The following is a 14,012-nucleotide window of genomic DNA, read 5'->3' as shown; positions in this document are numbered from 1 at the left end:
GGAGTTTGGGATTAACATATACACACTACGATATATAAAATAATCAACAGGGACCTACTGTATGGCACAGGAAACTATACTCAATATCTTGTAATAACCTAAATAGGAAAAAAATTTGAAAAAGAACATAAATATATATGCATAACTGAATCACTCTGCTGTACACCTGAAACTAACACAACGTTGTACATCAACTATACTCCAATATAAGATAAAAATTAACAAACAGAAAAAAACAAAAAATAAACCCACATGAGGCAGCATTTCCTTCCTGCTGCGGCCAGGATGGCGACGCCCCTGTTGCGGTGCATTTCCTGGGGCCGGTGGTTTGGGAGCCCAGGCCGGTCAGGGGTCTTGCCCCGGGGCTGTGTAAAGCCCACTTGGGCGCCCAGGGGTTGCTGGCGGTGCAGAAGGCTCGGGGTCGGTTCAAGGAATTCTCCCCAGAGAGAGAGAAACGAAGACAGAGCTCCCCCAGCTTTTTGACCGCGGCCTGGCAAGCAGTTTTCCCCAGGCCATCCACGGCGGCTTCGACCCCGCGGCGGACTGGCTTCCTGTAGGGCACCTGCTGGCGCTTTGGGGCCTCCCTTCCAGCGAGCGCGCACCCACGTGACCACGCTGGTGGGAGGAGCCATGGCGCGCCCGCGAGACCAAAGCTGCGGCACCGCAGAGCACTAGGCGCTGGACGCGGAGCCTGTGTGAAGCGGTGCGCGCGCGCCTGCTCCGAGGACTAGAGGCTCATCCCCAGCGGCTGTTCACTAATGGGCAGACCTGGGGCAGCTTCATGGTGCTGCACAACCCCGCCTGGTACCGGAAGCAGCCCCTGGTGGACTCCCTAGCGGCATTGCGCGGCCACTTCCGCATGGGCGCGCGGCTGAACCTCAAGCGCCTCGAAGGCAGGAGTTTGGCCGAGTTTTAATACCAGGTGCTACAGGCCTCTGATTTCTACTACATGTTCCATCGTTATGGATGCCGGGTCCAGCTGGGTGGATCTGATCAACTAAACAATATCATGTCCGAATCTGAGTTCATCCACAAGTTGACTGGAGAAGATGTATTATATTTGGAATCTCTGTTCCTCTAATTACAGCTGGAGCAAAACTGGGAAAGTCTGCTGGTAACGCTGTTTTTGGCTCATGGTATCGATTTTTTGTCAGGCAGCAAGATGATTGGGTAGAAAGGTCCCTGAAGCTCTTCACTTTTCTGCCCCTTGCAGAGATTGACCACATAATGCAGCTACATGTCAAAGAGCCAGAAAAGCGGGGTCCTCAAAAACGACTTGCTGCATAAGTCACAAAGCTCGTTGAGGAACGAGAAGGGCTGGACTCTGCTAAAAGGTGCACACAAACCCTTTAGCAGCATAGATGCACTGGAGGTCATGTGCGATCGAGGGTTATAAGAGTTGTTGAAAGAAGCTTCGTTTCTGAATTACTTCTTGACCCTGGAACAAGCATCCTAGATTTGCTGCAAAGTAAATGCCATTCCAGATGGTCCCTGAGGGTATCAGGTGATCACAGAAGGCAGAGTCAGTATAAATCACAGACAAGTAACAAATCCTGAGAGTGTGTTAGTTGTCGGACCACGTATTCTTAAGAATGGCCTTTCGTTACGTAAAATAGGAAAAAGGGAATTTCTACATGATAAAATGGCTTCAGCTATGATGAAAAACCCTTCTGATGGTTCAAACTTATGCATCATTCATTCCCAAGACACACGAACTTATACCTTCGCTTTTGCAAATCCAAAACAGAGAATGGAGTATGCTCTCGGCCTCACAGTGTGAGTAATTTCATTATTTATATAGGTTGGTTATGTTTGTGGAGTAGTGGGCTCTTTTATTTCCTGATCCATAAACATTAAGGACTACCATAGAAAAGCATAATTTCCAGGATTAATCTCTTTTAATAATTACACTTCATGAAAAACTAAATGCTGTCTTTCCTATCCTGTCCTTGCTCTTTTGGAGATGAGTAGGAACACTGAAAAAGAGGTACTGTAAGGACTTGTGGATACTTTTATATCAGGTGTGTATCTCACTGGATTTTTTTGTTGTTTGGGAAGCAAATACAGTTCTCTGTAAAAAAGGAGAAAAGTTAGAGGAAGCCATAGTTGGCATTAGAAATTGCAGTAGAAATAGTTTATTTATTTATTTATTTATTGGTTGTGTTGGGTCTTCCTTGCTGCGGGCGGGCTTTCTCTAGTTGCGGCGAGTGGGGACTACTCTTCGTTGCGGTGCACGGGCTTCTCATTGTGGTGGCTTCTCTTGTTGCGGAGCACGGGCTCTAGGCGCGCCAGCTTAAGTAGTCATGGCACGTGGGCTCAGTAATTGTGGCTCGTGGGCTCTAGAGCGCACGCTCAGTAGCTGTGGCGCACGGCATGTGGGATCTTCCTGGACCAGGGCTCGAACCCGTGTTCCCTGCATTGGCAGGCGGATTCTTAAGCACTGCGCCACCAGGGAAGTCCCCGAAATAGTTTCTTTTCAAGGAAAAGAAAAATCAGTACTTGACTTTTCGGAAAGTTTCTAATCAATTTTCCAGTCCCTTGCCTGTGTTTCCATATAATTAAATTTACTCAGTCTTGTTTTTATACTCAGTAAAAAGGTAGCAATGTCTTAAAACTGATTTAAAAGTTGATAAATGTACAAGTTCCAGCTTCTGTCCCCAATCAGATTGCAACTTGAGATGAACCAAAAAGTTAAGTAACCAACAAAATGAAATAGAGGCAAATATTATACTAAATATGCAACCATATGAGAATACCAAAAGATATTCCAGTAAGGGAAGTTTTCAGGTCAAATTTAAAGGATTTGGAATCAAGACAGTTCAATTAAGCTCTGCATTCATCAGGCAAGTTGATTCTCCAGAATTATTTCCAACATCTGAAAAATCAAAGTATTAACACCCTTATTTCCCCTGAGGATCAAGTAAAACACAAACATACACACAAAATAGTCTACAATCAGATTTGTTCTAGAAGAATCTTACAGGCAGTAAAGCATGGATTTAACAGTTCAAATTCTAGCCATTTACTACCTGCGTTACTTGGAGCAAGTCATTTATCTTCATATGCAAAAATGGAGATGTAATAATTCTTCAGTCAATTACAAAAATCTAAAAGGAAAAAAGTCATAAGACTTTCATACAGTATAAGCTGTATTGCTATGTTCCAAAGTAGATTTATATGTTAAAAAGCTATAGCTTATCTAAACTTCCTTCTGGGAGTAAAGTTAGGAAGAATTCATTTACTTACAAACTTTAATGTCACTTCATACCAGCAATTTTATTTACATAGTAAGAACATGCAGGTATCCATTAGAAATGTCAGAGATCATCTCTACATTTCAAAACTTCACTCATCCTAAGGGCCAACAAAAGGAGGTTTTCGGCTGTTGAAAGTCATCTGTGTTATTTCCAGTTTGGGGCTTATGATGAGTAAATCTATACATTCTTGTTCATTTTTTGATGTGAACAAGTATCTTCATTTTTCTGGGATAAAATGTCTAGGAGTTGAATTGCTCAGTTATATGATAGTTGTATGTTTAGTTATTTAACAAACTGCCAAACTTTTCTAAAGTGGCCACACCATTTTATATTTTTACCAGTAACGTATGAGTGACCCAAGTTCTCTACATCGTCACCAGGATTTGGTGTTGTCATTATTTTTTATTTTAACCCCACTCATAGGTATGCAGTGATATCTCTTTGTGGCTTTACTTTAATTCTCCAATGAACATTGATGTTGGACATCTTTTATGTGCTTATTTGCCACCCGTATGTCTTCCTTCGTGAAACATCTTCTCATATTGTTGGCCCATGTCCTAATTGCTTTGTACTGTTGAATTTTGTGAATTCTTTATGTGATCTAGACACTAGTTCTTTATCAGATATGTGGATTGCAAATAATTTTACTCACCTGTAGCTTGTCTTTTCATCTTCTTAAAGTGTCTTTCACAGAGCAAAGATTTTAATTTTGATGAAGTCTAATTTATCAATTTTTTCTTCTGTTGACTTTCTCAAGACTAAGAACTCTAATCTACAGCTAGATCCCAAAGATTTCTCCTCCTAGGTTTACTTTTCTAAAATCCTTGTAGTTTTGCTTTCTACATTTAAGTTTGTGATCCATTTTGAGTTAATTTTCTTATAAAATAAGAGAATTAGGTCAAAGTTTTGTTTTGTTTTTGTTTTTTGCATGTGGAAGTCCAAATGCTTTTGCACCATTTTTTGAAAAGGCTATGTTCCCTGTGTCTGGGAACATCTGTGCTTTATCTCAATTTATTTAGTGCATCGTTATCAAGATGTGTCCTCAGGTAATCACTTCTTTGCTTCACACCATTTCGGCTTATGAAGGTTTCATAGGAACGCTCTACTTTCGGAGAACGGGAAACCTGTCAATAACATGCCTAAAACGACAGAAGTATTAAAATGGAGAACAGATTAGTGGTTGCCAGGTGTCAAGGAGGGCGGAAGGCAGTGGGGAATGGGTGTGGCTACAGGAGAAGGCAACATGAATGTCAATGTCATGGTTGAAATATTGTACTATAGTTTTGCAGTGTTACCACTAATGGAAAAGTGGGTTTGGAGTACATGGAATCTCTCTGCTTTATTTCTTGTATCTGTATGTGAATCTATAATTACCTTAAAACCAGAGTTTAATTAAAAATCATGTATAACTATATTTCCTTGAGAATCGAACGTGCTCGTGTTTATGAAAGCTCTTTATAACATATATATATATATACATATGTACAGGTGTGTGTGTGTATATATATATATAATTTATTATCAAAGTAGCATCAATATTAAGTGTTTCTTTACAGGCATATGAATGTGGTATTTCGTCAGTGTATTGCACTCAGTGCATTTTCAAGCATTTAACTTTCAGGTTCTTGAGGGTATATGAAATGAGAAATAGTTAATGAGCATGCAGGTCAGATTCTAATGATAATTAGAGATAGATAACCTCACTCCTGAGTTTGCATGCACGTGTCTTTTTAGCGCTTGAGGATGCTGCTACCAATGGTGTAATTAACTACCAATGATGTACCAGTGATCCTGGGGAACTGATTCAACTTCTCTGAATGTTACTTCCAATATATGAAAAAATATTTCTCCTGCTAAGATAGGGATAATGTAACATAATGAATCAATGGATATAAAAGTGCCTTATGAAGTATATGCTCACATATTTTATGATTTATTTATTATAGTATGATTACAACAGGGAATTGATTTGGGGGATTCTGATCTACAATATTTCTGGAGATTAATATTACAGGTGTGAGGCTGATGCTTTTAAATATAGCATGTTTTAAGTACAGTACCTATGTGTCCTCCCCTTGAGTCTGAGAGAGCAGGGCATGTTCCGACCCACAGAGCTCAGTGAAAATAACACTGTGTGATTTCCAAGGCTAGGTCCTAAAAGACCATCCAGCTTCCACCTTGTTTGCTGGAACACTTGCTGTTGGAATTCTGAGCTGCCGTGTGGGAAATCTGACCATCCTAAGGTCGCCATGGTGATAAGGCCTTTTGGAGAAATCACTTGGAGAGGCCCTAGTGCTACACCGAGAGAGATCCGGTGAGCCCCAGCCATCCATATCATCTCAGCTCAGGCACCAAACATGCAAGGGAACAAGTCTTAGGTAATCCCAGGCCTCATCTGCTCAAGTCAGCCCCAGCCATTTGAGTCTCCCCAGCCGAGTCTCCAGGCAGAACAGTGCAGACAAGCCACATTGGCTATTCCCTGTCCAAATTCCTGAGCCACAAAGTTCATAAGCAAAATAACATGGTCATTGATATATCACGAAATTCTGGAGTGGTGCATTATACAGTAATAAATAATCAGAACAGTTTGTTAATCAGTTTCCACAAAACCTTGCATAATCCCCATTTTTATAAAATGGAAACTGAGAGTCAGAGATCTTAAGTTACTTGCAGATCTACCTTTGATAATGGCAGATCTAGGATTGGAACCCAGATCTGCCTGAAGGCAGATTCTTTGTTCTTCTACCCACAATCAGGCTGACCTCCGAGTGCACATGTATGACCAGCTTGCTAAGTCCAAAGGATGAATGGGCAGGAGGAGAAACATGTATTCTTGCTCTGGTGCTTGTTTGTTTCTGGGATGTCTGCAGGGTGATCATTTGAGGAACCAAGTCCTTCATATTTGTTATTATCTGCCTCAGACATCTTAATTAAATGCTTTGGAGGCCAGTACTATACAATCAAAACTCGAAGCACTTTTCTCTCTCAGGGAAAAAAAAAATGTAAACTAAAATTTCTGTTCACTGTTCAGATTCCAGCTATTGATTTCTGCTCTTGTTTTTAATCTATTTTCTCTCTGAGAGTGCAAGTCCCCCAACACGATAAGAATAAATAAAAGCAAGTTGGTGTCATTTGGGTGAAAGGTGTGGGTGTGGGGGGGTGGATCAGACACCTGATAAGAGCTTGGGCTGATGGTTCAATAGCAGAAGGGTTAAGAGACCTTCAGTTAAAACTTGTTTGAACTTGAAAAATCCTTTCCTGAAACCCCAGTACAAGATCTTTTCACTTTCATAGTCGCGTTCGCTCTACATATGCTCTCACAATGAGAATAAGAAAAAGGCAAACCAAGAAAGCAAAGGGATGGTGTATCAGTGAACATTTCACCAACTAATGTTTTACATGGAAAAAGAATTCACTCCCTCAGTTTTATTAGATAAAGAGCCCAAGGTCTGGAGGGCCACAGGCTGTTTCCGAGGTGGCAGAGAAACATGGAAGCACTGTCTGGAGGAGAATTCTCCATTCTCCACTCTTGCTCCCTGAGAGCTGTCCATATTTATTTTTATATTGTTCATATTTATTTTTATTCGATGCAGTTGCTATGACTGATGCTTGTTTTGCGTAAAATTGGGCATGTTGGTTCTATGAGGCTGTATTTAGAATAAGAATGGTCAACAGATTTTTAGAGAGAGTGAGAAGTGCAGAAAGAAAGAATAGGGTTTGTTTAAAAAGTGAAACCATCAACACCATTGTAGCAGCTGACTGAGCACCTAAATAATTTATGGAAGGCTCCTACTGGGAGATCTGCATATGTTTTTCATTTAATCGTCACAATTCTGTGAGGTTAGTTTCCTTACTCCGTATGTATGTGAGGAATTACCTTTTAATGACATTAAGTTACCTTGGAAATGGCAAAGCTATGTCTTGAACACCCGTTCATCTTATCCCAAAGCCTATGTTCATTCTGCTGTGCTGGTATCTAGATCTTAGTTCTAAGATGGACAGGATATGTTTCGATATTTATGTGCTTATTTAAGAGTGCATTAGAAAAATAACATAAGAGGCACATAAAGCTGAAATATACATGGGTATTATTTCTTATAACAGAATTAAAGTATTAAGATAAGTTTTAAAAAAGCAAAAAGCAGAACTAAACAAAAATATTTACTAAATAATCACATAAAATAGTTTGGGCAAAAAGATGAAGTAGTATGCAATAAAGTTGAAGTCTGAGAAACTCTGCGCTATGTTAGGCTGCCATATCATTGATTGGCTATGGGCTTTTAAGGATTTCAAAGAATTTGTTCAGATTTACTGATACTTAACACAAGTGAGGTGTAGTTTTAAAGTGATATCAATGATATTAGGGTTAGCGTATGCTCTTAAAGAAAAAGTATCACTCCTTTCAGAAGTATCTGTTTAATTTAGTAGGAATGTAAATCTCATATATTTGCAAAGTGTTGTTCTTCAATGAGATAGTACTCATCTATCCATCCATCCATCCATCCTTCCATCCATCCATCCATCCATCCATCCTTCCATCCATCCATCCATCCTTCCATCCTTCCATCCTTCCATCCTTCCATCCATCCATCCATCCATCCATTCATCCATCCATCCATCCTTCTGTCCATCGATCCATTCATCTGTCTACTCATTCAGTGGAGTTTATTAGGTGCCTGAAATGTCATAGAAATAGTATAATTAATGCATGTTCCCTTTGTTATAAGAGCTCATGTCTGCTGGGGGAGATGGTCACGCAAACATTTATTCATGACATATATATTTGTGAGCAAAGTGCTGTGGAATCAACTGAGGAGTAAACTGCTCTCCAAGTCTCCAGATCTCTGAGAAAATTTCACATTGCAGCGAATTCTACTGTAGATAATAAGCTGGCACTAAATCCAGTCCACATGCAGGACAGGTGAAAACCTGCCACCTACATCTGAGAAGTCATGGGAATCTAGTTTGGGGTAAAGGTGGAACATGGCACTTCAAAATGGGAAAACTCTGGCATAGTCATGACCCAGAGTTCATGCTATTTGAACACTACCCTTCTTTATTAGATAAAATTATGATCAGTAATAATACTCATAATAATAATGGTCAGAAAAGAAACACAGAGTAATGGTTTAAAACTTTTAATTATATTAATGTATTCTTTGAACAAAGGGGAAGATGTAAGCCATCATATTGTTCACTCATAGTAATGAATAATAACATTACAGTTGGCTTTTGAGGCTTCATTTCTGCCAATTTGTTGATAACCTCATCAAAATTAATCTTAACACATTCCTTAAAAAAAGAAGATAGCTAGATTTTTAAAATCAGTTTCACTCACAGTTGATCAGAGAACATGTTTTATTCATTTTAATTTCAAAATGTTTCACATTAAGCAACGTATACAAAATAGTTATGCAAAATCTTAAACATGAGGATAAATTTGGCAGAGATTATAAAAATTCCATTTTATAATGAATCTCCCCAAACGCAACTACCCATGTATTTGTTTCTTCAAGATAGTGTGATTGATTGTAGGGGCTTTAAATAAAGGTTTTTGCAGTTAAAGGATTGTAAACACAAATTAAAACACCATACAATGACAGAATTCATTACTCAGGTTCTGTTTCTTGTCTCTGCAATCACTGTGCCATCATTGTTTATTTCCAAGCTACTGTTTAAACACAGGAAGATGTAGTACAGCAGGGGTTAGAAACAGAAACTTAGCCTGAAGTCAGCTCAAAGGATTTCAAACTGTCACAAAACTTACTGTCAAAGTGAATTCACATAGCTGGGTCTAGGTGTTCTGGGCCAGGATGTCTAACTGAGGATTTTATGAGTTTCATGTAGAAATAATATGCTATTTTTCTGCTTCTGTATTTAAAAAAAATTCAGTTATAACCACAGCAATTGCTTAGAACTTAACAACATACTTTTTTAGAGAGGAGCATCTCAGTATCACTGGCATCATTCAGATTTGCTAGCATGTGCTATTAATAAAAAGTAGGCTGACTTTTAGTCAGTTTTATTACTGTTTTAGCATTGTCTACATGCACTACTTCCCTGTCTTACTGACTGCAGTGGGGGCCAGCCACTCCTGGGCTTCCCTTGGTATGCCCTGGGTCTTGGGCAATCTTTGCTAGATGGTAGAACTAAATCATGTCTAATCAGGTCCCAGGAATTGGGCCTCGCCTTTCCAGCAAGGTTAATGTTGTTAGTAACAGTAACAATAAACCTCTAATCCCTGGTATGAGACTCTAAGTTTACTGGGAGAAAGCAGAAGCATATCCAGGTGTAAGGAATTCTGCCCACACACCTGTCCTCTGGGGTTCCCACTCACTGGTGTCTGGAATGACGCTCCATCACCTGCTCAGCACAGGGGAGTTTGACTCACTGTGTTCTGCTCCTCTTTACCCCACTGAGGGATAAGCTGGCTTCAACTGAACTTGCAACTTCAGTCAAGGCTTTCAATTCTTACGATCGTGTCTCCTCACCTGGAAAAGTGCAGATGCTGAGCTGAATCAGGAGACTCAAATTCAGATGTCAATAGAGGCCAGGCAGACAGTAGCTGTGGGTGAAGTGGGCAGGCCATGGGCAAGAGGTGGGGGTGGAGACTGAAAACTGGAAGGAGGGCACCCCTTCTGTCCAAAGGGGGGAGTAGCATCTACTTTGTTCTTGCCAATCACTGCCACGCACAGGCTTGGTGCTGCCAGATATCTTAGTTTTTCAAAAAATATCAATTATCTTGCTTTTCTATGTTAAATCTCATGTTTTTAAATGCTGGCAATGAATTTAAAATATTAAAAACCTATATGAGCCAAACAACATATATCTGCAGGCCAGTTGATGGTCTCCAAACTTGGTGAGCTTTCTGATCCTTGGGTTTCCTTAATGATTCCACCTTGCCAGAGAAGAAGAGGAGTGACTGTATTTCCTGGGTCGGGCATCCAAAGAATGGTTTCTGGTGTGATACCAAGGTCACAGCTTGGACTTTCATAAATCAGGGAGTGCACTGTTGGTTTGGTCCAAATCTGTTTAATCTATCCAGATCTCATCCACCAGGCTGGGAGCAAAGGGGATTACCTTTTATCAGTGATCTCTATTCTACATCATGGCTGTGAGCTCCATTTGGGATCAGGTTGACTTTTGCTATTAAGACATAAATACAAATAGAAATGGAAATGAAGCAAATGGAAACTCCCAAAGTAGACAGAATGAAGGGACAGAATCATTTCATGCTAATAAGGCTCTTTATTTTCATGATGAAAGGTAGGGTCATACCCTTTTTAAAAGGGCACATTAAGTAAGAACTATCTTTACTCTTTGCTTTTAATATACTCGTGTGTGTGCGTGTGCTTTTGTGTGTGCGCATTGTGTGTGAGCGCGCTTGTGTGTGTGCGCATTGTGTGCGTTAACATTTCCAACTTGAGCAGTCAATTATTAGGGACCCTTTTTTGAACTTGCGATTTACTGCAGCTCACTCTCCCTGCTCATTTCAGTTCTTCATCTTCTCTTATTGCCTTGGTATTTTTCTAAAATATACAAAATATAATTTTGAAGAAACCCTACAAAGAACTTTTAAAGATGAACAAGAGATGAGTAGTCACTGAAATTAAGAAGGGGAAAAGGGAAGCAGGGAATCAGAAGGCAAAGGCAAGGAAATAAAGCCTGGACAGAATTATTACTCATTTTAGTCATTAATCAAAGCTGTCACTCTTTATTACTGTGCTGGGTCCTGGTGTGCTTGCCTTTGCGACACAAACCTGTGCTCTCTCTCGTTCTTTGGGTCCATGTTTCCATTGTGATTGAAGAGGGCACTTATTCAAATATAATGCCATTTCTGGAGAAATTAGAAAAACATATTGAAAGTCAACATGTGAGAATTCTCTTATCCCCCATTTTCCATGCTGTAAAGGACATTTCCATTTGCATTGTTGTGAACAATTAAAGTGGAGGAGAGAGCATGCTCAATTGTAAATTAAACCTTTTCAGAAGAGGATTAAAAATGATCCTATAAACAGGCTTTTAAGTGTGAAAGCATAAGCTTAACTCTGAATTGAAAACCACCGTACAGAAACTGAAGCAAGAGCATTTAAGTAGTCTACAGTTGATCCTGTCATACTGGGATAAACAAAAAGAAACTAATTTTCTTAGGACCTTTCTGTTTGATTTTTAGGAACAATTGCATTAACTGAGAAGGGTAATTATTAGTGCAAAGGAATGCCTGTGGACGCTTTGCAATCACAAGAACAATATTGAAAGTCTCCATACTTGAAATTTAATCTGTCTCTTGCTGCTGTGATGTAATGAAAGGGTACCTGAATTTCAGCCATTCACAAAGCACTGCTTGCATTTGTCTGTACTTGCCTGTTTTGATTTAACTCCTGGAAAAGAAAAAGTCTGCATTTAAAACAATTACTCTAAAATATTGCCTCATTGATGAAATGAACAAAGCATTCCTGGCAGGAGCCAAAAAGTGACTTATATATAACACTTTCAATGAATATTTCACTTTTTAATTTGCATACATAGACACAAGCCAAGAGAAACCAGGAATGTAATTTCAGAATCTGTATGAGAATTTCAAGGCTGAATGTCAAACACAAGAATTTAGGAAAGAAGAAAAAAAAAAATCAACTTCAAAGACAAGGGGATCATCATCTTTGTAACTTAATCTTTGCTCACATCCCTAATTATTGAAATAGGTGTCTTTTTAGGGCATTATTGGTTATAGGGAATCTCGGTGGGTTTCCAACTTTAGATTTTGCTTGAAATACAGAAACTTTGTCCCTGCCCCAAATCAGTGAATCAGAATATCTAATTTATGGGCCTGGAATAGGATCTGGGAAACTGAATTTTAGACAAGCAGGCCTAGGGGATTCTGGTGCAGACCACATTTTGAGAAACCCTAGTCTACAGCTGCAACAAATTACCCGTGTTTATCAGACATTTTGTGAGCCTCTAAATGCTTTTTAAACTCTGTGTAGAAAGATAACAAATACAGAGCTGCTCTGACAAAGGCAGGTGGTCATTCTAAGAACCCGCAGCCTTGACCTGCCCTTCAACCTCCAGAGGTGACCCAGGAAGCATCCCCGGGGCTGCTGACAACCAGCTTACCTCTCTCCTCAAGCTTGATTCCACAAAAGCCCTTCTAGCTCTTTCCTGGGAAGAACTACACAGTTAACACGAACATTCTTGTGAGAATTTCGCTAATGTTTTGGGGGACTTGTATCTAGTCGAGACTAATATGTAAAGGGCAACCCCATTTCAGTCTAACCTGCTGTTCAAGGCCACCTCTGTTCTGATCACTCATTGCCCAAGGCCATCCCCTTTAGTAAATATTCTATATAATCAGTGTTTTTTATTGAATTCTTGTGGCAGACAGCAATGTTTGGCTTCTGAACAACTGTTCCCAGCCCCATTTCTGCTTTCTTGCTTTCCACTCTGAAGGATGGAAAGCTCCACATTGCCTTTCCCAGCTTCCCTCGCAGCTGAGAATGCCCGTGTCAGATAGTTTTGAACAAGGAGATGGAAGAGGCCGTCTTCTGGAGTCCTTCTTAGAAGCGTTGCTCCTCCGTGATGAAAACAGGAGGGTATCCAAGGAGAGGTTTCTTGCCATCCTGGCTTGCCCTGAGAAGCAGTCACCCGAGGAAGTGATGGAGGAAGTGACAGAAGCCACCTTGCCACCTCAGGGCAGAGTCCAAGAGAACATCCGACACCAGTCCCCCACGCATTCATGGAGGAGCTGATGAAATGACTCTGGAAGGGCTGCTCCAGACTTCTTGGTAAATAAAAATCAATGGGCTTCAACTTTGTGTCTCCTTGTAGTTTAGGATTTTCGTTTCGTTTACCTGAGAGCATTCTAACTGATGTCTGCAGCAAACCTCTTTCTTCTTCTCTGGCCCAGAACTTTTTTTTTTAGTAATATTCCAGAGTTTCTAACTGGGTGACGTATGGTATAATTTATACACACACACACACACACACACTTCAGATTCAAGATGAAAATATTAGAGCATCCTAAGTTAAATTCTGTAACTTACACAAGTACTCAAAACTGTCCTCTCACCCATCATTTTATTAATGGATTGATATCTACCTTGTCTTACTCTAAAATGTGTTTAGAAAAACTTACAAGCATTCACAAATTGCAGACACATGAAATAAAAAGAATTAGGACGAAATCTAACCAGAAACAAGGGTTAGGGCATCCAACAGAGCCTGGAGAGAGGAAGAGAGAAAATGCATAGCCTGAGATCCTCTATTGTCGGGACGTATATTTGTTTTTAAACCAAGTAGTCGTTATTCAAAGCCAACCAATTGTTCAGAACAATTGTAACTATTCCTGATCCTAATGTCAGGAAGAATATTGTTTTCAAGGATCTTTGTAAATGGAGCATTGTAATGGGGTCAGGCTGTTCGCAGAGGCTCCCTTTGACAGTGGCCATCGCACCAGCCTGCCCAGTCCTTCCTGGAGCTGGTCAGCTTGGCCCAAAGCAAAGTAGAGGGGAACAGATGGTCTGCCTACACAGACCGCCTAAGAAGGATTTAGGGCGTACATTCCCATAGTCCTTGCTTAGCTCAAATAAATGGAATCTAATTTTCAAAAAAGAAGTGTTGTGATTTTAGTATAAATGTTAAGAGCACAAACTCTGAAGCCAGGCTGCCTGGCTTTGAACCCTCGCCTTGCTGCTCTTAGCGGAGTAACCACGGACAAGTCCTGTAATCCTTCTGTGTCTCAGTTTCCTCGTAGGGGTG

The 14,012-nt window shown here is 40.2% G+C and overlaps 1 pseudogene; it reads left to right on the top strand.

The window, feature by feature from the left end:
- Window positions 1-285: 285 nt before the first annotated feature.
- On the top strand, window positions 286-1,658 carry LOC118903137 (annotated as a pseudogene).
- Window positions 1,659-14,012: the final 12,354 nt, after the last annotated feature.

This window comes from Balaenoptera musculus, chromosome 11 (genome assembly GCF_009873245.2).
Source record: "Balaenoptera musculus isolate JJ_BM4_2016_0621 chromosome 11, mBalMus1.pri.v3, whole genome shotgun sequence".
In the NCBI taxonomy this organism is placed as follows: Eukaryota; Metazoa; Chordata; class Mammalia; order Artiodactyla; family Balaenopteridae; genus Balaenoptera; species Balaenoptera musculus.
Note: the sequence above shows the minus strand (reverse complement) of the source record. Positions and strands in the feature narration are given on the sequence as shown.